The sequence below is a fragment of the Puntigrus tetrazona genome, chromosome 7, assembly GCF_018831695.1.
Source record: "Puntigrus tetrazona isolate hp1 chromosome 7, ASM1883169v1, whole genome shotgun sequence".
Taxonomy (NCBI): Eukaryota; Metazoa; Chordata; class Actinopteri; order Cypriniformes; family Cyprinidae; genus Puntigrus; species Puntigrus tetrazona.
Window position 1 is genome coordinate 16,182,725 of NC_056705.1, and position 8,388 is coordinate 16,191,112.

The window sequence follows — 8,388 nt, forward strand, 5'->3', positions numbered from 1 at the left end:
TGTGTGTGTGTGTGTGTGTGTGTGTGTGTGTGTGTGTGTGTGTGTGTGTGTGTGTGTGTGTGTGTGTGTGTGTGTGTGTGTGTGTGTGTGTGTGTGTGTGTGTGTGAGAGTGTTTATGTGAAGTGCTCACAGGGGGATGTGTGTGTATGTGTTTTCTTGTGTGATTGTGATGTGTGTTATAAATAGAGAAAAGAGGGTTTGAGCTTTTGAAAGCATTGTGAACAGTTTTCATGATCTAATTTCTTCACATTCTTCATTCTCGCCATTTATAATATTTCCACTGGATATGTGTGATCGGCTAGAAGACTCACTTTCCATATTCAGATAAACAGTCATTTTGAGAGCAACAACACAACAGATGGGCTGTGTTTTGATTAGCGGTGAGATAGGAGACTGCGTTTGGCTCTGGTAATATAATTGTTAGCTGCTACTTTGCTGATAAAAGTGTTACTGTTTCGTGGTGGGCAATTGGTGGGGTTTCACCTGCCCTGCAGAGACTCTTAACCAATCAAGTCAGAGAGATCCACCCGAGATTAACCATTAGGGGAGATGCAAAGGTTACAAGTGCTCTATTTAGCTAGCAAATGATCTGGTGTACTGGTTTCCTTGTGCTTTTATTGCACATCCCTGTCGAGGTAGAGATGAATATGTGCCTCGTTTAATGTCTTTGAGATCTGGATCTCCTTGAAGGTGATGAATAGACATAAATTATGAAATCGTAATTCATATCTGCTCATAAGACATTAGGGCACAAATCTTCTATGCCCCCTAGACGTTCGTTCGTAGTGTAATTCAAACTATAGGCTGTAGCAACCTTAGCAGATTGGGACATTGCCCTGCCCCTAAAATCCATTGTTTGAGCCTTTGCCTCTCTGCCTTTCTTGCCTGACATGTCTGACTTTTCATTTCTGCAGTGTGATAGATGGATGACTTTTGACCACAAATGTATGTCTGCTGACCTCTTGCAGAAGTGAATGACACCCAATTAATCCAATCACAACAAACCGAGGGAACAAGGAAAGCGTGGCCCTTGTTGTTGAATGCTGAGCTACAAAAGGCCTCTTGACAGTTAAATGGTGAAATTATAACATTGCCGATCTCAAAGTATTTTAAAACGAGAAATCATGTGCTGTTAGGACACCTCTTACGAAAAAAAAGAGAAGGATTATTCTGAATAAATACAAATTATGTTCATATATTCATATAAGTGTCATTTTTGACCAACAGGTAAGCAGTGGTTTGTTAGTAGAACACATCAGGCTGTGATATTCCAGCTTGTTAAGGAGCCCGCTAGGAATTACTTTCACCAGTGCGATGACACGTATCATGCTTCTCTTCTGTACTGATGGCCAGTGATGGAGCAATCCATTGTTTCTTTATTATTAGGAGGCCTAGAGTGCCTCTGTTCTGTGGCATGCTGCATATGGGGTCAGTTGTGACTGGAAACCATCCTGGAGTGTGGGCTTTGTGTTGCAGAGTTAATTAAAATTCATTTCTGATTGGGAATTAAGCAGGCCCATCTATTTACTGCTAGGGCTCACATACAGCCAGTTCAAAAACACAGCACAGTAATTAACCCTACCTAATCAGATAGCATAGAGCCGAGTTGGGTTCCCATTTATCCTGGGGCAAACAATCAGTGGATGGTGGAGTCAGGGAGAGGTTGAACACGAGCCTCTCCTATATTTCATAATGGTTAAGCTGATTATAAACCAATATCAGACATGGTGCTTTTCTCTAACTGCGTTCAATGGAAAGTCCTGCTAGGAGGAAAGACTCTGAGAGGCCTGTTGTGATGATATCTGGGATAAATGAGATAAATGATGCACATGATAGATGGTGCTTGCTTACATTGTCTTAAATGAATTCAAATACCAGTTGAAAGTTGTCCTCCATTTGATGGGCAGTACTCAAGATGTTTTCTTTCATGTGTGAGACTGATGCTTCATCGCAGATAATTATCTTAGAATTTTAATTGGTTTCCCAGGGTGTGTGTGTGTGTGTGTGTGTGTGTGTGTGTGTGTGTGTTTTTTTACTTTCTGAGCACATCCTTTCAGTGAGTTCGGTTTAGATTTCATTTCGTAAAATGGATACAGTAACTTTTTAATATTAGAATGCAGTATTTTAATAGTCCACAGGACCATATTAGGTTTAAGCAGTGGGCAATATTTGTTTGTTTACTGTTCTGACATCAGTTTATGTAGCCCCTCCTAGTGGCTGCATAATGCATGTTCACTTTTAAGTGAAACAGAAAGAGCCTTTTCAGCTCCTCTTTCTGTTACAAGAGCATATTCCACATAATCCAAGAAACTGCCTATGACCTTAGAGAGCCTTACCACTTGAATATGCTCCTCTACGTCTGATTGCACGAAACAGCAATTTGCAGTCCACCTACTCATTCCAAATGGGACTAGTCAAAAATAGCTTAGGTGTCATTTGGGGGCAAAGAATCCTCTTCCCAAACATTTAATCCAACTTTAATCCCAGTCATTAAGAATTAGACATGCAGAGCTGTCCGGCCGTGCCTCTAAATTACAATCAAACGGTTACCAATTACACAAATTATTGATGGTAGATTCTCTTTTCAACTGCAAATTAAGGCTATTAAGAAAGGCTCCTTTTTAATGCAAAAGTGACTAATTAACCAACGGATGGGAAATCTGCAGCCCAGATATCAAAAAAAGTGCTCGGCGCACATTGCAGAAACACAAGGGAACCAATTAGTTTAATTATCAAAACAGCTAATTAAAATTGCACAGTTCCTAATTAGTTCTTTGCTTTTGCCTCTAATTGACAGTATGGAGATAAATGGGCTGCCGATGAAAAAAAGAGAGAGAGGGAGAGAGAGAGAGAGAAAAGGGGAGAGGAGAAAAACAGGAGAAACTTCTGCGGAATATTTATGCTGACTTTATCTCCGTCTGTGTGGCAGCCCTTGAAAGTGGAAAATTAATGACCTTAATTCCCAAACTGTTTTCCCTCTAACGGCGCTCCCCTCCATGCTCCCGGTACACTCGCCTTTGTATGGGGTTTGCCACCCTGCCAACTACTGGAATGGGGGAAAAAGGAGGACTTGGGGGTGGGAAAGAGCCACCAATTCTCCTCCTAATGTGACAGCTCGCACCTAACAATAGAGCGAGATGAAAGAGTGGAGCAGATGTAACCACTGGGAGCGTTGCATCATGGGACTGCAACTTTGTCGTACTTTTTTTTTTAAAAGGGCTTCTGCCATCTTTTCCGAGCGCTAATTTGTCCCATAAAAAGAGAAGTCTGCTGGGACCCAGATAAAAGACATTTGACGGAGGAAAATGTGCTTTTATTGAACGTTCAAATGCTAGATGAATAATTGCTCTCCAAACTTGATTTATTTTCAGATTTTTTTTTCCCATGGAGTGACCCGTGTGAGCGGTGCACCTGTGTTGCTGTGTTTTACAGGAAAGGCTTCCTGTCGTCGCTAGCATCTCTTAAAAGGTAGTTGAAGCTAAAAAGCAGAGATGTATCCCGCCGCTACACTAAATTGTTTCCGGGCAATCTTGAATGACAGCCATTTGATTTTGAAGACAGTGTTATTCGAGTGTGCCAGACGCACCGGCCCCATGCTCGGGTAAGGCCCGGACCTGGCTGGCTATAATCCTGCCTACATCCCCTCACACGTCACTGTCGCAACAACCCCCTTCACATTAGGAGATAAGCATCTACTAATCAGTTTACTCAGGGGCCTGTGTTAAAATGTAAATTACATTAATGCTCAAATTATGCATTATGGTAGTCAGTGATGCCTGGCCCATAGCCTGCATAATGTTCCCATCATTTGGATACAATCTTTTTAGGTTTGTTGTTAATGCACACTGATTCGCCCCGGTCTGGTCAGCATCAAGTGTGATACATCATTCAGCTAGCGTGTGGGACATCATAAGAGAGTCGCCATTTCTGAATTTGCAAGAGAGGAGGTTTTTAGCGGAGCTACTCTAAAAGGTTACGATAATAACATGTTGGTTTCTTTTGCCTAGCACTCGCCCATGGAGAAAGACATTTCTGCTCTTCACATTAATATTTCGGTGCTGGCGGTTGGAAAATTGCATAGGTATTAATTTACTTGTAATCCCAGTGAGTCAAAGTGGATTGCCTGAAGAGCTTTTAGGAACAACATTCGAAATGTGATTTATCTGTCCTCTTCCTGGCCATTTCGAAATTGCACCCTGAAGAGACCCTCGTGTTGCAGAAGCTCTTTCTGCCCAGAGGAACCTGCTGCCCATGACTAACAAAGACGCACGTTCTCGGCTAATTGATTGTCTTCTGTTTTATTTATGGAAGGGCGGTAATTAGTGGCCAGCATAATGTACGCCCTTCATTAGCACACGGGTACCACTATGGATTTCGCTGCTTTGTTTTAGAGGCGCACACCATTAGGAGCAAACAAAAGACGAGAATTTATTAGCACAGGCTCTTGTAAATATCCCTGAAAAGTCAGTGTGTGCCTTTAAGGGAGAGCGCAAGGCCTGTAAAACTTCTGTCAGCGCTTGCTCAGTGATTCCATTCGCGAGACGGAATACGTTAAGGAAAAAGCGGTATAAATTTAATTTTAATTGTTTTGTACACACGCCAGTGAAAAGGAACTGATTGGACACAGTTCACAGACAGTATATTAATATGTTATTTTCATATGTTAATTGGTTTGCATAATCTTTCCCCGTGCCTGGTTTCAGAGTACCTGGCATCGAGAAGGGGCCTAGAGAGAGAAAAAGGATGACTCCAATTTACATAAAATCAGACTCTCCGAACATTAAATAATAATGCGTCTGCAAGCTGAAGGTGTGTTCAGTTAGCAGAAAGCACATTTCTATAATTTATACGCCAGCTGTTTCGATGCTTTCGAGTCCATTTGCCTCCCTGCCTGCATTTAATGAAATCTTGTTACTGGAGAATTGACTGGAGCTGAATTGAGATTTTAATCCCATTGACGTTGCGGCATGGAAATGCACACTGGTGGGAACTTTTAATGGAGGATCTTGTAATCAGAAGACACTTGTATTCAGCTCCCTTACAATAATGAATCTCATCAAATGCTCCGGGCCGGGCCGTGCGCGAGGGGCTCAAATTTCAAGGTTTTTGACCATCCCCATTTGAGACATTCCTTGGGGAGAGTGTGATTACTCAAGTTTAGCAGTTTATTGCCTCATCTTTCAATAGCCACTGAAGCACAAAATTCTCATCTAGGTTACTCCTTTTTTTTCTTCCTTTACTTGAAGAGCAGGCCAATATAGACTGCAGAACAGCTGGTGACATCTAAAAGAAGCACCATGTGGATTGCTATTGTGATGAACGCTTTTGTTGCCCAAATTATATTTGCATTATTCTCATCAGCCCTCCGAAATACACAGGTCTGTTTAGTCAGATGTTCTTAACGCAACGCTTTATATCAGATGGTTAGAGCGATGTCATTGATGACAACGAATATTAGAATATATCCGATTGCGGCAATTGATCAATGAGATTTCTGAGAGAGATGTAATAAAAATTGACACTCTCATGTCTTCCTTATCACAGCGCAAACTCGCTCTTTGCTATTTCACATTGCTTACTGCAGTATTGTTGCATAGCTTATATCATTGTTTTAAGGCTAATTTACACGGCATCAACAAATCTTGTTGTAAATTTTGTGATTGTCATTGTAAGTTAGTAAATTAGCCTTTATGTTGTAATGGGCTAATAAACTAAAGATATTTGATGAGTAGCCATGTACATAATACTTCGGATAATGAGCAATCATTATTGTAAAATAAACCCCTTCTGGGATGATACAAGACTAATTTGTTTTGCAATAATGCCCGACTGATCGCATTCTCCCTTACACAGTAGTTTGCCTCAAATAATCACAAACACTGCGTCATTGCTTTCAGCAGTGCATTGCATAGCTGTTTCTTCCGCCGTGATTCAGTGGCTATCATGGGATGTTCTCGCAGGACATTTTGAGGGCTGTCCATCTGCCTTGCATTGCTTTTTTAGAAGATCGCGCAGGTACACTGGGGTTGTAGTAGGGCCGGATCTGTCCATGTTCCTCTTGGAGGTCTACTGCAGATCAATCACTGCAGAGCTGCTCCCACTGGGACTCTCAGTAACATCCACTGATTGCTTTCTGTGGTGGAGGCTGTTAAGTGGGAGCTGCATGATGGGCTCATGGACAACACTTAACGATCAATCAGCAAGGTCCAGACCTATTTCCAACTGCATACAGAGGCCGTCCTACACACCACACGCATTCAGCTGGAGAACCATTCAGGTGGTCAGAAGTGTTTAAGAATCACCAGGGAGAGAGCCCCTATCAGCTGTGGAGTGGAGAGTGAGGGAGGGCTGTAGTGGACAAGGACGTGGAGAATCCACGCTATTCGTATTCAGTTTGGTGAATGTTTGGTCATTATTTATAATAGGGGAGATTTGAAAGTTGATATTTTGTTTTGAATGGTGTTTGAGAGCATGACCTTCAAAGAGTCAGTGTACATTTCAGCTGGCACTTGATGAGAAGAGCTTGTCTTCGGGATTGGCAGGCATTCTGTTGTTTCCCTACCAATTTAAATACACCAGACAAACAAAGCTCGGTGAAACAACAAAATACATTTTCCCCAGCAGAAATACTTCATACGCAGCTTGTGCAAGAGGCCACCGAATGTAATGAACCAGAACATTCCAAGTCTTTAAGAACATTGTTGCATTGTGCAGTAGTTCTGCAATTGCTGAGAGCAGTCAAATGCAGTACAGCCCAATCTGTACCAGAGACCTTACTTTAAATGTATCTTAAGTGCCTCCATAGAGCAGATGAAGCTCTAATGGTGAGAGAGCTACTTGAAGTTTTCCCATTGATTAAGGATTCCATTGACTTAATGAACCTTGTGCCTTCTATCAGACAAGCAGCCAATAAGTTCTAATCTCCCAAACAGATGTCAGGCACAGACTAGCTATAAATGAATTGATCTGCTCATCTTCCACAAATGGGAAAATGGCTAGGTATTGATATGACTCCCAGCATGGTGATGGATCAGGGATGGTGTTAAAACATGATCCATTGACCAGGAAGTGTTTGCAGGAATTAGATGCCATCTCAATTTGCTTGAAGCCTTCGAAGGGATGTGAGATGAAGATATGGCAAGGTTTGTTCAATTATAAATGTTTTTTTGTTTTTTTTTACTGCAAATATAGTTTTATTCCGTAGGGAATGTTAGTCAGTGTGGGGAAGTGAAACATGTTTTGTATTCCCCTGATTGTAATCTGTTTCGGAAAGATTGTCTGTTATATGATGAAACCTAATATCAGCAAAAAGATGTCAAACAGTTGCCAGAGAAATAAAGAGTGAATCTTTTTAAACTCGACTTCTGTGTTGCTGAAGGAATCTACGAGTCTGTCCTTTCAGGTATTTCTGTGCCCCGAAAAGCAGCTGCATTTTCGAGTTATAAAGACTATAGTTATTAGACTCGGCTTGCTTGGATTCCTATGAAATCTCGGGAAGATTTATACAACCTCTTTCTGTATTTTCTCTCAGTCATTGCAAGAAGATCAGGTTTTGAATAAGAACAACTGCTTATTTAATAGAAACTGAAACAATCTCTTCCCCTGCTAATCTTTCACGATTTGGTTGTCAGAAATGTTAATCTTTCCTGTGGCCTGCAATAATGAGCCTGCTTTATTGGTCAAAGGCCATAATCATTTGAGCTCTTTCTTTATAAACTCATTTCTGCAGACTGACATTGTGATAGAGGCACGAATAATAAATCATAAACGGGTCCTTCTAGAAGATTGCATTGTAAATGTCAAACCACACAGGAAATTGTAATTAAAGAAAGGAAATTGCCTCAAAGAACCACCTGATTTTGAAACAAGCTAAGCATGGAATTTTGTAAGCATTTAATTATGGTTCAATTTGCCAAGACTGTTAGTTTTTTTTCCTCTTTGTTCATCTTTCTCTCTTGGACTTATTATTCTTTCCTCTTCTTCACAGTCACTCAGTGTGAGTTGCTGAAAAGAGGATCAGGGAAAGAGCTTAATTCTCTATGCTTTCGTTCACAACCAGAGTGATTATTTCATAAAATATTTTGTTCTGTCATTATCCAGTGTTTGAGAACTAGGAGCACATTTAGTTGCACACCTTCAATGTTTCTAACAGCTCCTGCACAACTTACTTTTAGCCTTTTTTAAAAGCCTTTTATCTCATAAAGGGATCTGAAATATGCACAAATCATCTACTTTTGATTGAATTAGACGCAACAATAAAACTATACATCGTGTTTTTTTCCCCAGAGCAGAGTATCTTATTGCTGATGATAATAAAGACAGCAGCAGGTAAAAATTCTCTTTTTGTATTGAGAGTGATATGGGTTCCAATCTAACATTTAAACATAC